At 44.1% G+C, this 20969-nt stretch overlaps 1 long non-coding RNA gene across 1 annotated transcript in view; it reads left to right on the forward strand.

Moving 5' to 3' along the window:
- Positions 1–19397, forward strand: part of LOC141738307 (uncharacterized) — a 61882-nt gene extending 42485 nt beyond the window's left edge. The window contains exon 2 of the long non-coding RNA XR_012585366.1: positions 18847–19397. This is a non-coding gene — a long non-coding RNA (uncharacterized LOC141738307). The remainder of the gene's footprint in view (positions 1–18846) is intronic.
- The last annotated feature ends 1572 nt before the right edge of the window (positions 19398–20969 follow it).

Consider the following 20969-nt stretch of genomic DNA (forward strand, 5'->3'; position numbering starts at 1 on the left):
TAAAATTTCAAACTGCAGTTGCCAAAAAGATCTTTCCTGGACGAAGCACCAACTGGAAAAATGTTACAAGCTAAATTCAACCCTAAGGCAAACATCTGCAATAGTCTTTGAGATGGAGACGAGGAAAAACTGGCTCTATAGCGTGACAGAGTTGGATAAAAGACCACTTTGGCCATCTCAGTCTGTCTTGCTTTGAGGGCTGCGAGTATCACTTCCTCTGTCACTGAGTAAAGTTGAAGAGGGGAGAGCCTATGTGCTTTAGCAAACAGGAGAGCATCTAACACGATAAATATGAAATAATGCTAAACAGTAGAGCTGCTCCTCAGGCAAAACCCTGGCCTGAACGAAGGTAATACAAGTAATCCCATAGATTAAAGAGGGGACCATGATTTCAACCACGATGTATTAAATGTAAAAGCCAATTCAATGCAAGCCAAGAGACCTTGCTTTGAATAATGAGGCTCAGGCCTGCTTCATGTTTTTGGATACTATGATAATGGTAAATTATATGTCCAGGGCTAGGGTGAGAATCCAGGCAACTGTCCTTAGGCACAGAGCATGTATGGGTCACGTAAAGAGATTTGGGTTACAGATCTGTTTGGTTTGCCTGGACTTTGGTTGTACCCAGCTGATAGCTGATGAAAGCAAGCACAATTGCAAAGGGAATAGTAAGGAGAGACAATGTCTAGGATTACTGTAACACATTTAAACTAGAATCACATAAGGTGAAAGTCCCTTCCCAATAAGGTCTACAAAGACAGTGAAAATTTGATATAGCAATTTATTACAAAATGCAAAGTACTTCAGATCAGGACTGTGAGAATATAACCTCCAGATTTAGTTTTTTTTTTAGGGGTGACATCATCATGGTCCTTCATTTAAAATGTCAGCTTAATGCTCAATAGCGACGAACAAAGCAAATCAAATGATAGGGCAAATGCTTCAAAGAGACACCCACTGGGGATCACTAAGCAAACCAGATCAGGCTCAGGACCTCTCCTGAGAGGGAAATCATTGGAAACTGGGAAAATATGTGGGAAACACCATACATGCTTGTCCTGCTCTTACTCTTCCCTGCGTGCCTGCTTGTTCATACTGCTGGGAACAGGTAACTGGATTAAATGGAGCCTTGGTTTGGACTAGAATGGTTTACCTGGACAATGGGCTTGTTCTTTACCTTCCCTTCCCTCTGTCCACCTCGTACTGTTGGAACAGCGTTGCTGGTGCTCATGGCCTTCAAAGTGCTGACTCAAATCAGTCTTTTGTCCTTGCAGAAGCCTTGTGGTAGCTGCTCTGCAGATATCCAGGAGTCTGGGCCTTGCCTTGCTGAGATTTGTTTAAGCACAAGCAGACAGCCCAGGAAGATGGAACAACGCTGGGCTTTTGGGATACAAGTCTTCCTGCTTCTCTGAAAGCAGGATGGCTGGGGTAGATCTAGCAGAAACCAAATAAGACTTTGTAGATGAGCTCAGGAGCTCTCCTATGCACAGGCAAGCGCTGCATCATTTCCTCGGATGGTGCATAGGCTCTCTTTGAGACAGCTACTTCATCCTTTTATTTGGCAGTGCTCCTGACACTGACTCAAAATGACAAGTCACAAGATATTTTTTTTAATTATTTTTTTCTTTTTTTGTGGATATGGGGTTGGAACGTGTATCTTGAGTAGTTTTTGGGTAGGTGATGTTCTGAGGGGAAACAGCCACAATAGCTAATGTTTTGGAAAGCTGCACTGTCACTTTCACTTTGTCCCACCATGTTCTCGGTGGGAAGCAAATTTTACTTGGAGTGGTTCAAGTTTACAACGTGTACTCCAGACACTGTTTCGCCATTTCATTCCCTGTGTAATCCTTGTATCTCCTAGAAAGAGCTTTATTACCAACTCCATCTGTTCTGAGAACTGCTTTCCCTTCAAACAGCCGAAGCCTGTGGGATGAGAAACTACATCTAAACGAAGTGGTATCAGCACTGGCAGTGGGAATTCTGTTTTGGCAGGTTGCTTAGCTGGCCAACAAGTATGTTTCTTTATCTGTCTGATTGAAGGCTTTGACCATGGAGATAAGCAGCTCAAAAATGACTGTAAAGAAAGCTAGTTACTTAAAGAGGGGCAGTGATTCCATATATCTAGAGCACTCTTCACCTTCTTTGGATGCTTCTGCAGTATTAAAGAGTGGAAAAGCCTCGTGTTCCTTATCAAGAAGATTATTATATCTGTAATATAATTGGGAAGAGTAAAAGATACAAAGATATCAGACTAGTAAGCAGTTAAATCTTACATCAGTGTCTGTAACTTCTTGGGTTGGCTGATATAAGACTGCTGATATAGCTGTATCAGCAGATCACACACACGCACATCCCCCAAGTAGCTTATACCACTAGCCTCTCAAACCTATAACCAATAGCCAGTACCAGCTTCTTGGAGAAAGTATAGTAATAAAGATTTGTTTGTTTGGGGTTTTTTTGCTGCTGATCCTTGCTACTTCAGGGTCCAATTCTCCCTTTTTAGATTGCAGTCAATATTGAGTCACAAGTGATTTAATAGACAGAAACTTCTATTGATTAAACAACATACTATTAAGTAGCCTAATTATAGCTATACTATTAATAGATACACTATTTTTTTTACAATTTTACAACTGTAAATTAATTTACTGTTGTATTATTTTGCACAGTTTCAACCAAATATAAAACTAATTCTCATACTCAAATCTTCTAAATCACACCCAGCTATTTCTTTATAATTCTGTCATCCTTCCCAACCACACTACTTGGTGCCGGAGTTGCAAACCTGTCCCTCTTTACTTGCCCCCACTGAGTCTTTCAGATATGGACCTGATGGAGAGTTGCATAGGTTGTCTGTAGAGGTTCCCTTTAGTGTCCTGGTGGGCTTGGGTGGCCAGGTAGCTTCAGTGTTGTTTGTAGGTGCCTGCACACCTACTGTCGGAAGATCCCACCCTCTCTTTACTTTACCTGATTTTATGTCTTGTTTCCCTCTTTTTTGTTTTTCTTTTTTTTTCTGTTGGAGGACTCATCCCTTTTCCCCTGCCTTTACTACCTCCCTTCTTTTTACCCCAACTCTTTGCAAACCTTGCGATTCACCTTCCCCCCACCCCTGTCCCCTTATTGCTCTCAATACTGCTACATCTGTACTCAAACTTGATGTTTCCAACACCTTTACTCAGATAGTGTTGGCCTTATCGGGTATTACTGATACGGCCGCTGAGGCACAGGCAGCTTCCTAAGACTACATCCCAAAACTACCCTACGTTATCTAGTTCATACTGGCAATTCCATTTTTTTTTTTTAAATCTCATGCACTTGCTAAAGCGAATTACTCTACTTTAGCCTTGATTCTTCTACCTACCTACAATTAACGCAAGTAGTGTCATATCTGAGGTGCAGCCTGCATACCAGAGCAACAAAGCTGCGTGTTTTTCATGCTCTATTTTGTGCTCATGCAGCATCCTTGCCCTTGAATTGTTTTAATTACTCTCTGGGTTCCCTGCAGAGGCTTAGCTAGTCATGAGGCCCAGCACTCTAGCGGGGCCTCTTGCTCACATTCGTATGACTGCACCTACTCTATGACTTTTGCCAAAATCATTATGGGTATGTTGTTTTTCCTGTGCTCCTAGCCAAGTAGTTGTGTTTGCAAAACTTTTTCAAACGAAAACCTGAATAATGCTTCACCTGATCTCAGCAATAGGGTTTCCTCTTAAGAGTTTCTTTTATTTAAAGATTTCCCCCCCGGCCTCCTCCTGTGCAAGTCCAGCATAAGGTGAGTCCTAACCAAAGTTTGTTCTTTCTTTCAAGCCAAAATCTTTTTTCTTGCCTTTGGCATCTTTGTGTATGCCTGTATCATACAGTGAAACATTTCCACAGAGAAAGCTTCACATTAAAAGTTTCACTGATTGATCTTCTTTTTCTTGCAATTCTCTCTGAACAGAAGCTTTCTGCTTCGTATTTCTCAGTGAGGGTCTCCTGCTAGTGAAAGACAGTGAGTGAAAATTTATCAGCAAATGGATAAGATTTATCACAGGAGATACCTTCACTCTTCATAAAGGTCTGCTTTTCCAGTTGTGCTCGTAATAGCGTATTTAATATTTTGGTTAAAAACCAACAAGGCCTAGAAATGCAATACAAGCTAATGTGCCACCACCTCCCCCTTTCCAGCTGCACCTGAGAGAAAGTGAATTTTGTTTTCAGAGATTTCTGTGGTGCTGGGGGGTGTTTGAAGCACCGCTCTGTCAGCGGTGTGCCTAACGGGGCTGGCGCACAGCGCAAGCCCTGCAGGAGCAGAGACCAGCCAGGCCCTGGAGCTCCCGAGGCTTCTCCTTTCCACGGGGTGGGAAAAAGTTTCTGGGACCCACCAGCCCCACTGGCTGCCAACGCAGCACCTGCTTGGTGGGCACCCAGCTCCTGCAATCGCCCCTTCTCCTGCATGTGCTCCGGGACCAAACCGAGAGCTGGGGCTGAGACTGATGCAAAGTGACAAAATCTGACGCGAGCAGGACTTGCAGATGGGGCTGCTGTTTCATGCTTTCTCCAAGCGCCACAAAGCTGACCTTTGCTGAGCCCTGGCACGCTCTCAGCACAAGCCCTGGTTGTGGCTGGCTGGGGTTGGAGGGCTGCTCAGGAGTACCTGCTCCTCGTGAAACACTGGTGCTGTTTCTACGCCTATATAGTTTTATACAGGTCAGGTTTTAATTACTTTGACACCTTAAATAGTAGCAGACTGCTATGTTAGCTACCTTGCTAATTTTAATTGCCTTTTTTTTTAAAAAAAAATTAAAACTTTCAGGAAAAGGGAGTAGTCAGTGGTATGGAGAAAAGGAAAGAATTTCTCCTTTTTATCACTTATATTAAACATTCAGAAAACTGTCTGACTTTGTGTGTTGTTACAACTTTTCAGGACTCCAACTGGAGTCTGCAGCCTGTGGGACAGACTAAAGGTTCCTGGTTCACCAAGTGCGAGGGTGTGCATTTGCACCAACATACACACCTTAGGCCATGCAGCTGTAATAGATTTGTGCGGAAGTGAAGCCTTGTACAGCTTCCTTCTGGTTACAAACTAGTCTTTTCTTGGGGGGAAAATGGTGGACAGTCATGGAGAAATGGCAAAATTAAGCTGCTGTCATGAAGCAAGCATGCTCCTCGGGTCTAGAGGAGGGTCACAAAAAAATCATCAGAGTGCTGGAGCACCTCTCCTATGAGGACAGGCTGAGAGACTTGGGGTTGTTCAGCCTGGAGAAGAGAAGGCTCCGAGGGAGACTTTATTTGGCCTTCTTTCAATACTTAAAGGGGGCTTATAAGAAAGATGGGGACAGACTTTTCAGTAGGGCCTGTTGCAATAGGACAAGGGGTAACGGTTTTTAAACTAAATGAGGATAGATAAAAAGGAAGAAATTTTTTATCATGGCGAAACACTGAAACAGGTTGCCCAGAGAGATGGTAGGTGCACCATCCCTGGAAACATTGAAGGTCAGGTTGAATGAGGCTCTGAGCAACCTGATCTAGTTGAAGATGTCCCTGCTTATTGCAAGGGAGTTGGACTAGGTGACTTTTAAATGTCCCCCAAACCATTCTATAAATATTTCTAGATTTAACATTTGAATCCTTTCATTCATAACATCCAATATTTCAAAGACTTGTATGCAATTTCTGTGTTGTGATTATATAGCATCTTCATATAAAAACATATATTATTTGTTAAAATTCCATTTAACTAATTTATAAAGTGCTAGAAGACAAGATGGAAAGATTCTGTGTTTTGTGCTTGTTGACTTCTACTGGTAGCAGGAGAAGCATTTGAAACATAAGTATGGTGTTTGACAATTGGTACGCAGGCAAGATCAGTTGTCTGGTTTCCAGCTTTTGTTTATCACTATATGTTTTTATTGCCCTCAGTTGTACTGCTGTGCCACGGATTCTTCTGTAGTGACACAAACTCTGTGCCCAGCCCCAAAGGAATAACTAGGCTGTCTCCTGTACGGCCCTCTTCTCTTTGGCACCTTCTTTCCATAGGGGGAAAAAAAGCATCAGAGACACCGAAAACATTTGGTTGTGGTAGGTTTGGAGCAGGAAGGTGATTTTTATATACTATGCCTCTGCCATTTGTTTGCATGCAGGAAGAAAATGTGGGATGAATTTTTTTTCTGGTGCTCTCTGAAAAGGATAGCCATACTTGTGATGTGACTAAGGTGACGTATCCATGTACGGAGGGAATGACTGAGAGTTTGGGGTGTTATTTTTGGACAAGTGTTGCTGCATTTGTCAACTCATCCACAGTGTGCACTTTTGAATAAGGGAATGGGAAGGAGGAAAGTAGTTTTAGCACCACTTAGAGCAGAGGCAATGATACATGCGTACGTTTATTTGTGGCTTGCGTTGCGTGGTCATGATGTAAATATGCAAGAGTGTAAGGCTGAAAAGAAATTCTGGCCTTGGAGTCATGTGGTCTTTCAAACCATAGTAGGGTTGGAAGTGAGAAAACCAGCTTTGGTGCAGAGAAAAGCATTCATCTGCTTCTGGATCTCTCCTCCTCGGTTCCACCAACCAGTCTCAGTAGCTGTGTGGAGTTATTACTGTGGCAGTCGGGTTTTGAGGTGGGTGGGAATTTTCTAGTGAATGTTGTTCTTCTCAGAAAATACCACTTTACTGAGTCCAAAGTTTCTTATGGAAACACTGCTAATATATGGTGGGAATGCGCATACCAGCAGGGCAGTGTTCTCAGCACCAGGAAGAAAGTGCTGCAGTTAGCTCCCCTTCTAGAATAGCCTGTATAGGTTGAGGAGCATTTTTACTTCTTGCGAGGCTGGAGTTCAAAGTGGGGACTTTGTACGGGAACTTCTCCTAGGCTAACAGACCCTGAGCTGCTGTGGGAGTGGCCTATTTTTGTTCAGATGAAGCTCAGAATGGGAGAAGCTTTGAAACCTCAAGCTTCAAAGGGGTGAGAAAGGGTGTTTCATGCTGCTGTGCTGTCCCTTCAGTGCACTGCCTCTTAGTGCATGGCAGTGGCAGCAATATGGTGAGGAACTGCTTTGTTGAGCAACCTTTCATTAGCTAAGGAGACAGGCTCTAGCTTAGCATGAACATGGCAGGTCTCATTATGCCAGGAGTCAATCTCTCCTGTGTTACTTCCTGGCTACGCTTGTGAGCAGCTCTTCGGCCAGGCGATATGTTTGAATGGGTGTTGAATCGGGATCACAGTTGGATCAGTGACCTCTGTTAAAACCTTGTAGCCCTCCTGGATGGACTGAATTTTTTTTGCCAACATTGCGGTGTTGTGCAACTTTGGATTGATGCAGGTTGGTGCTGGTTAGGCAGTCAGGGACTGCACACCAGGACTGTTGAACTGAGGCGTGCTGTTGGCTTTTGTAACTCTGGTGGAAATGGGTGTTTCTCCATCCTGGCTAATGGAGTTTCCTCTGTTCATGGGGAAGTGACTCTCTCTGTAGAAAAAGCTCAGTTTGCTGCCTGGGAAACGCTGGGGGGTGTCCAGGCGCTCCTTTCATAATACACCCTGGGACCTTGTGACTGAGCAGACTCAGCAAAGGACTAGTTAATGTTTCATGTAAGGAACAGAGTTTCTGGCCCTACAGGCAAATTCTGTTTACAGGTGACTCAACAGGGCAGGAAGTGATATCTGTAGATATCAACTATCTATAGCCAAATGCACACAGTGGAATGGTGTGAAATTTCATAGTTGGCAAGTATTGTTGGGGAACTTGGCAACTCAGCAGGGTTTTGGATTGAATAATCATCCAGAAGCAAGGATGAATGTCCAAAATAGCTGCCCTTGTGCTTCTGGATCACCTAGCACTGATAGTCTTTCTCACCTAAAATGATCCAGTTGACTTCCACACAGGCCTGACGTGAAATCTTTATGTACCTGCCAGCATGTGATTATGAGAACATTTTTAAAGTGTCTGTTTGCTGAAAGTACTGTAAAAGGAAGAGCAATTGAAAGTGGAGGTCTCTTACCAGCAACAGACATTGTGAACAAGCACCTCAGCCCTTCTAGGCAAGAAAGCAGGGCTTAAATTAGGCAAGAATTTTGAGTTTCATTGACGTACTTTGCTATTTGCTCCCTCTTGGTACCTGAGTGTCCCCTAGCCTATATTTCTCCTCTGCTTTCTGACTGACGGGTGGTGAGATTGGGTTTGTTTGGATGCATGGAAAAAAAGAGGCAAAAGAACCTACAGCTGAAGGAAGTCTAAGTTTAAACTGGATTCTGATGGATTTTTAGGAGTGAATTTCAGACTGGTCAGCCTACTGCCAAAAAGTTCTGAGTCTGATGCAAATGAACTTCGTAGCTGCTGCTGACGTTCTCCCAGCTATGTTCTTCCAGCAGAAGCGGGTCTGCTAAGGGAGTTTGCAGTTGCTCCCAGTGAAGCTATTCCTGAGTTTATCCCGCTATTCTTAGACTGTAGAAACACAGGGTTCCTGAGTGTCCACTTGCCATCAGCACAAAGCCAACGAGGAGAACGCAGGGAGATTGCTTTCTCAGTGGCTTGTGTTGTTGTTTCAAATGCTGCTTTGATGGAAGACATTGCTTCCACTGTGTCGAGTGTTACTGTAATTGTGCAGGGAGAGCTCGGTTGCTGCAACCGAATCTAAGTCTGACAGGAGGGAGCAGAGCCTGGTACAGGCTTCTCCTTCCTAGGTGAGAGGGGAAGGATGTACTGCATCCATCCCTTCCTCAGGGGACAAAGCTGGTAGAGGGGTGGCTTCAGCTGTGGCGGGGGGTTCAGACTTGGTGGAATCTGAGTTCTCTGCTCAGTCTCCCAAGGGTGCTAGTGCAGTGAGCTCTTCTCCACCCCGCTACCTCAGCCAGGCGCTCCAGCAGGCACAGGTTGGTGTGGATTGCATCTGATGTGAGGGTGGGATAGAGCTGAGTGCAATCTGTGATGGGGATTTGCCAACAAGGCAGCAATTATAGATATGGGATTATATGTGTGAAGGACCATTGCCACTTCTCTAACGTTTCTAGAGAGAACGACAGGAGCCGTTTTAGGATGAGACTGCTACTCCCTGCTCTGTGTCAGGGGTGGGACAGCAGGGGTCCTTCCTTAGTGGTATGAGAAGACTAAGAAGTCCAGGGGCAGACAACTGGAATCTGTGCATACTCCTGGTTGCTGCTGAGACAAAACAGTGAGAAAAGCATCACCTTTGGTCCAGGTCCTGGCCTGTTATCACATTACAATGCCGTTGTGCCTCTTCACAAGCCAAACTTTCATTCCTTAATTAGAGTTTCTTAGGGATGGGGCAAGTAATATATTAGGGTAGGCTGCTTTTTCTCAATGGATATTCACAGAGCATCATCTGGGAGAGTTTCCAGCTGACTCTAGCTTCTGTTTCCTTAATAGAAGTCAGTATGGATCTGAGCCACAAGGTATTTCTAGTATGCAGATTGTCAGAGATCTAAAATTAATCTATGGACCTTCTTGTCCCACGAGACCAGTGTGGCTATGGATAGCTTTCTTCAGAAAAGCCTATCTGCCTTTGTGTGATAGCTTTCCCTTCCAGGTAGGCAAATACAGGCTTTCTGAGTTAGCAAGGACATGACAGTTTGGACTAGCTAAGCCCAATTTGGATGTTGCTGAGATGAAAAAGTGAGATTTTTTTAGAGTTTCCTCTGGCAGAGAAAAGTTTCACTAGCAGTCTTGGTCAAAGACTGTCTGAATCTGTTTCCTAGCAGAAACGTGCTCATTTTTCCTCCCACTTCTGTCACAATCTCTTCCAGAGGATTGGCAATGGTGGGAACGAGCAATTGCATTGGTTTTGAGGACTCGGTTTGCTGCGAGCACCCCAGCCTGAGCTCTGGGCTGGCTGGAAAGAATGACGTGAGGAAATAGGATCGCAGAGCCTGGGGAGAAGCTTTGCAGACCACCTGGCCTTCAAATTCCTGGCACTGCTCAGACTTGTCTCTGTAGGAAATCCATGTTCCAAGTCAAGCTCAGGTCACATGAGAAAATGAATTTGGCAGGAATATTATGAGTCCCTACTGATCTGCCAACAAATCCACCCCAAGCATCTTGCTCCATGGCTCTACGCTTAGAATAGAGCAGCACAACTGACAGCCCAGCATAGAAAAAAAAATGTACTTACAGAAGTGCCTGGAGGTGGCTTCTGCAGGCTTTCCCATGAACCAACGCTGCTGTAAGCTGACTTTCCTTAGCACTGCGTTCTCCTGTTACAGAAAAATAACAGGCAAGGGCTGAGGAAAGGCTTGAAAACAAAGAGAATTAAGGTGGCAGGAAAAAAGACATTCCTCCTCCTTAGTTTTCTGTGTTCCTGCTGTCCTAGGAAGACTTTGGTTCTCCTGGGTGCTGTTTAGTCACTCGAAAAATGTACAAATGTAGGGAGAATTCATACTTCTGTGCCCACCTGACCTCCTCTGACATCATTAGTAGCAACTGGTGAGACATTGCCATGTGCATTTAAGTGCCGTTTTGTGCATTGTTTTTCCCAAAATATCTCAGCTTCAGAGCAAGGTGCAGAAAGAAAACGAAATTCAAAATGACTCTGTCACAATTGTAGTAGAAATAAGCAGCTATCAAGCTTAATGCAGATGCCATGATGGGAAATATAATCTCATTTCCGCTTTTTTTTTTCATCTTTTGTGTTAGGTGCTCTGTTATCGCCTTTATGTGGGATGTTCAGAAATTTTATTGCATTGAGCATATCTGGGAATTGGAAGGTCTCTTTATTACAGAAGGCAGAGGTTTTTGAGATGGGCTGTCAACAACCTGCAGTGCTTTAACATCCCTTCAAGGTGACTGGATGATGCGCTTTGTACAGAAGTGCCCCTTGGGGCAGTATAGCTGGAAACACAGGATTTCCTGTTCAGGCCTCAAATTTTTGAAAATTAGAGGACAGAAATTAGATATGTAAATCGACTCTTCCATATGCATAAGCACAAAAATAACTATGGAAGGCCCTGATTTTTCAGGGTTGCTGCTGTAAGATGTAACTGTGGGCACTCAAGGCTGAAACTCTGAGCTGTGGTGTTTCTTGAAGGAACCGAGTAACCACAAGTTCAAATAGCTGTCCTTTAAATTTGTGAACATGACTGCATGTGTGATTATTTGCATATTTATTTCTATATCTTATATAATGTAAGACATATAATATTTATCTTCTATAAATAAATATGTAGAAACAAGTAAAAATGCAAACAACTAAATATATATATAAAAAGACTTATTTATATGCATTTCTAGTTAAATGACCGAAGTTCCGCTAGGAGACTATTAGAAATACTTAATTATTCACTGGAGTGGAGACCATGAAGAAAAATCTTTTAAAATCTAGGTATGACAAAAGCAACTGAGACTGATGGGATAGGTCCCTCCCTTGGTAGTCATGCAAATAGTGCGGGTATGGCTGCAGTCACTGCAGCACTGTGGGTGAAACAGTATTTTGTTTTCCTTCAGGCTGTTTCATCCAGTGCTCTCCTGTCTTTAGGAGGATAGGTGAGGATGACAGGAATGAGACTGAGGGCAGAGGCTGTGACATGCCCGAGGTCTGCAGTCTGGGAGCTGAATTCCCATCCGTTATCTTTATGCTCATCTAGCTTCTAAACACTGCATGTGTTGGGACTGTATCCTCTCGGGGGATGGAAGAGGCTCTGGGTCATTAGTGGTAAATGCTTCTGCTCTCAATTTGTACTAACCAAGTATGTGAACGGCGAGAGAAGGCAGCAAAGATGCTGAAGGAGCCAAGCTATTTCAAAGGCAGTTTTTGGTGAAAGAGCACCTGCTTGAGGCTGAACGAGGCATCCTCCTTCTTCCCTATGCAGGCAGGGGGAGGTGGATGCCAGCAATGGCTCAAAGCAGGTTTGTACACTGGGGATAGTTTTCAAGGTGCCAACAATTTGCCAGTGTCCTGAAAATTTGAAGAGGCTGGGGGAAGAATCAAGTCTTGTACTCTGCTCAGACCAGCACTCTGGACGCTAGAGCAGGTAGCCTGTTAATGGGGCAGTTAAACTATGTACTTAAAGCTGAGATACAAATAGCTGTCAGCAACGGAAAGGATGAGACCTAGAAGATGTGCACACCAGGGATAAAGATATGCGCGTCGGAAGTTTTTCCTTAAGGCTTTGCTTGGCTGTGCCTTGCTGCCACTGAAACTTTTCCTTCCAATTTTGGACTCGGATTTTCCCGGGAAGGGGCTGTGGGCCCTTCTGTTTGCTTGCAAGGGTGGAAGAAGAGAGCAGAGGGATGGCCAGGTCCGGCTGGAGATGGCCCGGGTGACTCCGCGCATCTATTTTCCAGGCGAGCCACCTGATGGTGCTGTTTGTTCAAGTTCCTGGCTGCGGTGGATGCTCCTCGCCTGCAGAGCTGTGGACCTGCATCTAGATCTGCCTTATCACAGGGCGTTTAATTAATAAATAAATGATAAAAAAAGGTCTGCATCGCCCACCTGGCTCTGGCAGTAGGAGCTCACCTTTCTGTGAGGCCCCGGGGCAACAACAGATGGGGTTTTTTTAAGCTGGATTTCAAGAAAGCTCCTTGGAAAAGGTCTGGGGGAGGCCAGGCCTGTGGGTGCCTCTGCATTTTGTGGAGGCTGACGATGCCTTGCTGGGTTTTCCTAATTTATTTTGCATTCACCTCACAATTTCCATTGTGGAGCATTCCCGTACGAGGATTAACTATCACAAGCGGTGCAGTGCAGTGCTGGCAACCTCCCTGGAAATCACACATCCTGAATAATGATGAGAGCTGAAAGCAGGACAGAAAATCCACCCTTCTGCTCCCTAAATCAGCACCGGGTAACACCACTCCAGACAAAGAGGAGCACTTGATGACACCCCCCATTCCCACAGCCTGCCCCACTCACAAACCTGGCTCGCTCTCTGCAGGGGCTCACGTCAAAACATGCAGGCAAGGCAAGAAATGCAAACTGCGGGGATGCTCCCGGCCAGCACCGGGTGCCTATTGGGAGGGCTGGGCTCCCCGTCTGCTCTGGAGGGTGCAGGCTTGTGTTTGCCATTTTAGGAATCAAGCCCCTCGGCCAAGGACTAGTGGTGCGGTGCTTTGCAGTGTGGGTGCAGGGGCTGGGTGGTGACTGGTGTGAATAACCAGGGCCAACATGTGGGGAGAACAAACCAGCTCACCCTCCTGCCTCGACTGGTTCATTTTCTGATTGTGACAGAGGGCAGGGAGTAAAATTTAGCCCAGGTTGCCCCACTCGCTCCTGCCACGGGCAGCAAAACCAGTGGGTCCCTCTGAAGTGAACAGGCTGGCTCCTCATTTGTTTCTCACTGTCAGGATGATGAGTCCAACTAGACTCCTTTCTGTTTGTGTTTGCTGCTTGTCTGTGCTGACAAAACATGCGTAGTTTGTAGCTCCCTTGCTTCAGCTGGCTGCTGTTCCACTTTAATGCGAGGCGCTTCGTCGGAGGTCATTTACTCGGTATGTTGCTGGGCCATTTACAAATATGAGCTGATGAATATTTCATTGTCGTTCACCAGGAATTCTGTTGAAGTGTAGAGCTTCATGGCAGTGAGTCAGTACGTGATGCGCTCAACCTGAAATTGTTTCCTTGCTGCATCTCTCGTCAGACGTGCTAATTGCTGACGGTGAGGAGGTAAAGTTGGTGGAAGGGGGAGGAATATACGTAAGTATTAATATAATAATTCTCTTTATGTCACCTTGATTCCACTTAAATATCCCTGGAATCAGTGCTGCTCGGGAACCAGGCTCTTTCGACGAAATAGCAAAAGCAGCCATCTCTTCCCATTCGTTCTAAGAGCAATACCCAGGCTCTTTCCTTCCCGCAGTGCCACACCTCCAGGAGGGAGGCTCTGCTGGACTTGGAGACTCCCTCTTAAGTGCTGGGAAGAATGAGTACTTGTATCAAAGTAGGTGGTGAGACCAATTTATCCTGCTGCAAAACATCCTGGTGGAAGCAAGGCACAGTGTGCAGGGGATGCATACTGGTGTCAATGCCTGCTTGAGACTGCAAAGAGCCTGGAGCACTGGTTCTGCAGAGGGAGACCCAAGCCATTTGTCTCAGAGTCAAATGATGATTCAGGCACCAGCTTCATTAGGTATCTTGTTGCTGAACCAATTAAAGAAATCGGAGGCTGGGATAGAGTACCAAGGCAGGGGTCTATAAGGGTAGTTTACCCAGCAGCTGCCAGCTGAGAGGGAGGAGGTTGCTGTACCACGGCAGTGGAGCGGCAGCAGAAAGTCCCAGACGGATGGTGCAGATGTGCTGGTGGCAGTGCCTCCCTCCCGCCTCACCCGCTGACCGGCAAAAAGCCAGTGGGAAGGTAGCTTCTCCTGTTATGATGTTGTTTATGCTGCTGTAAAACAGTTTGTGTTGCGCTGCTGGATTTTCTGGACTGCGCGGCTTTCATGGTGAATGATGTCTCACTCTGACAACTAGTGCTATGGAGAGCGTTAGGGCACACTGTGCTTCACTAGCGAGAAAATGATCCAACCAAAGAGATCCTGTAACCGTGCAAACTTCTGCCCTCTCCCTTGGTGATGCTGGAGTCAAGCTATGGGGGTCTGCCAGTAACAAAGGTAATTGTAACCACGTCAAACACAGGAGAGGGAAAGGAGACCAAGTGTACCTGGAAGTCATCTGCTTCCCTGCATGCTCAGAAGCTTCTCTCTGCTGCCCAGACCGCAGGGACGGGCTGCAAAATGTGCCTGCTTTTCATTTACTGCTGGCTGGTCATCCGGTGCTTCAGAGCTAGAGCAATCGAGAGAAGCTGCGAATATATCAAATTTGATAGCTGTGTGGGAAGTAGGGGGTAATCCTGTCAGTTGCAGAGGAGAAAGGTTGGTAGTTTGGAAAGTAGTTACTAGGCTTCACAACTCTTCTGAAGGCGGAAGATGAGACAGGCTTCTCTTCTTTTCACTTTTCCCTCTCAGCTTGGTCAGGTTACGTGGTTCACACAGCTCTGCGGCGCAACAGTGGTGCGGCTTGTCTGGTACGACATGCCCTTACGCAATAGGCTACCCTGTGCTGCGCCGTAGGTAAGGTCCTGCAAACCCAGTTGGGTGCCCTGCTTTGTGGGAAGCTCTTGCTGTGCACTGTGCAGAACAGAGGCTGCATCTGGAAACTGGCCAGATGTTCTCCAATCTGCTGGCTTTATTGGGACCGAGCAGGAGTTTTGTGCTGGTGATGCTGTTCATCACCATCACGATGCTGTGATGGTCGTTGCTGTTCAAAGGGGTCTGATGTGAACTCACAGTATGTGAACTGACCCTCAACACCAAACTGCCCAGAAGGAGCTTTAATCTGAATGCTCTGTGTGAGTTCATTAATTTGGGGTATTTTTTATGTTTTTTTTTAAGATTCTTTAAAGTCTCTATAGCATGGGCAGTCCACTACTGTGCTACTCAAGTCTGCCTCTGTGTGTGTGTGTATTTGTGGTATATTTTCTCTTAGGCATGTTTTGACATATTTTGTGGAAGGACCCCCCCAGGAGAGGTCTGGTTATCCTAGGCACAATGTCATTGCTGCCCTCTGGTTCCTGGGGTGGGTTCCCCCAGAAAGGGCCCAAACCCAGTGAGGACAGTGGGAACACTTGCTGTAGAAGTAGGGTTAGGTTGGGGTGGACTTTTTGTGACTGGAAACTTTTAATCGTCATCCTGCCAGAAGCTTCACTTATGTGTCTGGGAAAACCTACCTTTTTGACTCCTTTAAAACCCTCTGTGCTTCACCTCCACTTTTTTGAGTAGGTTTTAGAAGGTTTTTGTTTATGTTTTGTTTTTTTTTTTTTTTCTCTTTAAACTTGGCTAATGTCCTCGTGGTTTTTCAGGCTGGTATCCTATGATAAAAAGTGCTCACTGAAAAACGCTGAAGGACGTGCTAGCTTGTAAAAGAAGAATATTGGCTGGAAGTTATGTGTATGGTAACTTAATGCCAGTATTCATGAAATGTAATAAAAGCAGGCAATGTGGGGAAAAAAATGTGAGGGCATCCTAGATTCCATTATAGTCTTTATTGGCTTCTTAGTAGATTTTATTTTTTTAAAATATAATTGTTTTTTTAATTTGACGAATTGTAATGACAGAATGAAACTGATTCTGTATCCAGTTTTTACAAAACAGCTCGATTAACCTGTAGATCTTTAAAATATAATTAATAACTTTTTCTAGAGTGACACTTCTTTTCTGTGGGGGCATAGGCGTATGTGGGTGGTTACTGAGAATACATGGTACTCTAATCACTTCTCACTGTCTCTCTTCCACTCTCTCTTTCTGATGCACACAGATATTATGGGCCCAAATTTGCCACTTCTGTCATCCCAGAAATAAACAGGACTAGTCATAGGGCAAAACATGACTTACAACAAATACAAGTGACAGAAACTGTACCTGAAGAAGGAACAAAAATGGTCATTTTTAATAATACTTGGTTAGTTTCCAAAGCAGAGAGCAAACGGATGAACTTATATTATGCTCTAAGAGAAGAAAGAAGAAGTATTACCGTTTTAGAGAAACTTGGTGAAGGGAGCAATTACAATGGAAATTGCTATTTGTGGCAGAGTGTCTAAATTTTGATTCAGGGTAGGTTTTCTCAGCAGCATAGTTGATGTTTCCCACTCTTTCACAGTATGATTTTACTTCAGCCATGAGTTAAGTAAGTTCAGATAATGCACAAAAGAGTAAATATAGCAGATTTTACTTTCTTACTTGAAAAGTAGATGCTGCACCTCTCCATGTCCTCCCTTAGTCACTTTTCTTACCAGACATGGATGCTGTATGCTTTATCAGTCCATCTGCCAGCTGATGTCTTTGCTTATCCATCTCCTAAGGAAGCCTGGACTGTGAGAGCCATCAAATGTGTTTCAGACCTCAGTGTAAACCCATCTGAGCCCTCCCACTGTTCTCAGCACTTTCCAGGGTGGTGGTTGGGCAGGCAGAGGTGGCGGTAAGAGCCCCAAAGAAATGTGGAGGGGAAAAAAAAATAAATCCCCCTGTTTCCCTTCCTGTTAGCAGCCTGTGCAGGACCGCTTGGCTACTTCCATCTCTGGCAGCCCTGTGTTTGGTGATACTAAAAAACTAACTGCAGACTGAGCTGTTACCAGGATCTTATCCATCAGGTCAAGGGAGGTGTTATCTTCCTTTGTACGGCACTTGTTAGGCCATGTCTGGTGTACTGTGCCCAGTTCTGAGTCCCTAGCACAGGAGGTATATTGGCAAGTTGGAGTGAGTCTACTAGGACTTGTTGGGGGCTGGAGCATATGACATACAAGGAAAAGCAGAGGAAGGATGAGAGGCAACATACAGAAGTCACAGCATGAGGAATTACAGCCAGATATAGGGAAGAAAATCTTTGCAGGCAAGGTAATCAAACGTTAGAAGAGGTTGCCTAGAAACACTGGGATCTCATCTTTGGAGGTATTCAACATCAGAAGTTGGACTAGATGACCTCTAGAGGTCCTTTTGTACTACTTATTCTGTGGTTCCATGATTTTGTGCAAGAGTTTGAGCAAGTGACTTAAACAATCTGTATTGCCTCTGTAATGTACCAGAAAGACTTCCAAGCAAGCACCTTTGTGCTCCCTTTCAGAAACAGAAGTCCCTTAGGACTCTCCATACCATGAGTAGCTTTGACACAACTTTGCAGGCTGCCACTCCTCACCCCATGCACAATCAACTTTGTCTTTGCATGTATTTTCCTGTATGTGGAAATGGCTGTTAGACCCATCTCCAGCTGAAAATATCTTCTGCTTTAATGAAGAACCTGAAATGATAGTAAATACACATGAAAATTAGGCCTACTTCAGCCCAGTTCTTTCCACGTGTTTTCCTGTGCTCCTCGACAGATTCTCATGGAAACCTCCTTTCTCTGGCAAGTCTTACTAAGGAACTTGAGAGGGAGGGTTCTTTTTTCTTTTCACCAACATATGTTATTGATGAACTCTCTCCTCTTTTTTCCCTTAAAGTTTCAGGCCACCAGGCTTAAACAGACTGGAAATAACCATTATGTTGATGTTTAAAATAAACCAGAGAACTTGTCTTGAGTCTCAAAAGGTTGAAATGAGGACCCATGCTTTGGATCAGCCAAATACCATTTAGTCCATACCACCATATCTGAATAGGACACAGGGCAAATAGCAATTTTTCTTTAATTTAATTTTTGAAAAAAATCTCATCTCTTATTCCATGAGAGAAAAAAATTACAGAATACTGTTTAACCACAAATCTCCCATGTTTTCACAGGACCATAGGATAATTCAGGTTGGGATTGATCTTGGGAAGTCTGAGCCTATCTTGCTTAAAGTAGGATAGGCAGTGAGGTTAGATCAGGTTACTCAGGACTTCATTCAGTTGGGTCCTTAAAACCTTCAAGGACAAAAACTGCACAACCTCTGGGATATGACTCTTCCAAAGAGGTCAGTTGTTCCAAATTTTCTGGAAAAACGTTGGTAAGCTGAAGCTCTGGTTCAAAGGAATATGTCGCACTGTCAGCAGAGAACTGTGAGCAACCTGACTACAGCTTGAATAAGTCATTGAAATGTCCTCCAGCGTTCCCTTTGTAAAGTGGATCCAGTAGCACTGGAGGTGCCAGAAAGACTGTATCCTAGTTCGAGTTGCAGCTGAGCTTCAGTGCGATCGCAGGTGCTGGCACTCTCCTTGCCTTCAGCCCTGGAACTCATCCAATCCTAGACAAAGTCACGCTGGCCTTAAAATCCAGAGCTGAACCCTGGAGGCAACATGAGGTTGACTTGTTGGGTTTTTTGTTTGTTTGTTTTTTTCTAATTTGGAGTGAATGAGAGAAACAATTGAAGGGCACTCTCTTGTTAGCAAAGTAAGAAGGTTCAGAATTTCTGTTTGAGATCTCATGCAAAGATATGTTAATTGTGAACTTTCTTTGCAGAAGCTGCCGTGAGCTGGGAACCTTGCAGCATATGCCAGCTTAGAAGAAAGATGCCACAAGCTACTGAATTTGACCCAGGAATTCCTGGTCGAAAGATTATTGCTTGCAGTCTGTGGGAAGCCAGACAACTGACAGGTTTTGGACCAGCAAAGTTTCTGAGCAGTGTGTAAGCATTTGCAAAGTCCCTTTTGTGAGTCCCCAAAGTCCCCTTTGCCAAACTTTTTGTGGTCTCAATATTAGCACCACTTTCATGAGTGAATGGATCTGTGATGGGAGTGTAGAACAGTGTGGTTAATGGTGTCTGAGCTAAGACCAGTCGCAGAAGCTTTTTTGAAGCATCTGCTCCAAACACTGACAAAGACTAGGTTTTTGATAAGCTGGATTTTTCTTACCTCTTTGTCCCTGTCTCCTTTACTATGCATTTGAAGTTGATGAAGCACCTTTTCCAGGTCAGCTTCAACAGGATAGACGAATTTCTGGCATTTATCTTGAGGCCCAATGCCAGAAGAAGAAAAAAAATAATAAATCAATATTTAATAATTTCTTCTTAATACAGGCTTTCTGTGTGCCTGCTCAGAATATTCAAGGTCACCAAGTGCTGTTCAAAAGCATGGGAACAGTAAAAGTTGTGCTCTGAATGCTATCGTATGCTGTGTGTCGCTGAGCCTCATAGGTTGCTTTGAGGGGACTCCCCACGACAGTGTGTAACAGTAATCGTAATCTGACATACTCGAGTGGCTTCCTTGTTAACCAAGCAAGTACGAGAAACAGCTTGTTTGAATTGACGCACATGTTTCCTTTTGATAATGATGCCCTCCATCAGCCTATTAATAGTAGAAGCAATGTTTAATTAACAGGTTTCCTACAGCCCCTGTCCCCCTCCAGTCTGGCTCTGGGCTCAGTCATGGTGGCTTTCTCTCGTTTGTCCATTGCCATAGAGGTTTCTCTCCACTGGTTTACTTCTCAAAGGTAAAAATCATCAGAAGCATGTAAATGACACAGGCTCCAAATTTAAGGAGTTTAGGGTACCTAGAAGCCCAGATTTCACTGATAGTTAATGAGAACTAGACTAATTTTTTTTTCAGGTTGCTGTGCCCAAATGTAGATGTTTCCCCCATTCTCTTTTCCTTTATGGTTCCGGATGTTGTTCCGTCTAGGGGCTGAATCCTTACGGGAGGAACCCATCTGCAGTCACCGATCCTCAGGTAGCTCCCTGTAAGATTCACGCAGCTTAGTGCATACGTGGCTATATTTTAGCTCCTGTTTTGGTCAATTCTCCCACTTTTTACTTTCAGGATCATGCTCTAGGTTTCAAGGGTAGTTGCTATTTGTATCTATGCTGGCCCTACTTTTAACTTAATTTTGTATTGCTTTTTTTCATTACTTCTTCCAGATATCTACTAGCAAAGTTGTGATTGACAGTGAGCAGATAAAACCTCTCATTCTATAGAGTAACCATGTAACCATAGGCCTTTATTTATGGTTTCATATGCAGGGAGCTGTGTTTTAGAGCCACCGGTTTCCATGATAAGCAACTTTTTCCATGTTGACACTGCAAATAACAATTGAAAAAGTTTGGAGACCTCGTCTCTGCCTATAAATGCACCAAATGAATCTTTCTTAGCCTCTTCTGAGGTCTTGTAACAAACTATGCGTTAAACTCCAACCACTGAGGATTTATGAAGCTTGGGTAATGGTAATTTATTGACTTCAGTGTTCTTGCTCATTTACAAAGACAGTCAGCTGAAGGAGAAGCATTCATACTTTATTACTTTTCCTTGAACAATGACACTTTTATTTCTCAAAAATTGTTTTTCTTTTTCATTTTAATTTAAAGACAAAACACAATTTCCCTTAATTTGACACATAACAGCAGATTGGCCTGAGATGCTCTGAATTCCTTTTTTAATAATTACAGAATTCACTGTCCAATCTTACTTTCTAATAACTGTAGGATTAAAAGTTGAAAAACAGACTGCTCAAGAATAGAAGTCATTGCTGAGATGTCATAACTGCATTTTTTTTTTTAAATAAGGTAGATATTTTTGACGGCTCCTTCACAAATCATCCTAATTTCAGTGGATGCTCTGCTATTACCAGTACCTCAACAAAATAATAGAAAC

Source organism: Larus michahellis, chromosome 2, assembly GCF_964199755.1.
Source record: "Larus michahellis chromosome 2, bLarMic1.1, whole genome shotgun sequence".
NCBI lineage: Eukaryota > Metazoa > Chordata > Aves > Charadriiformes > Laridae > Larus > Larus michahellis.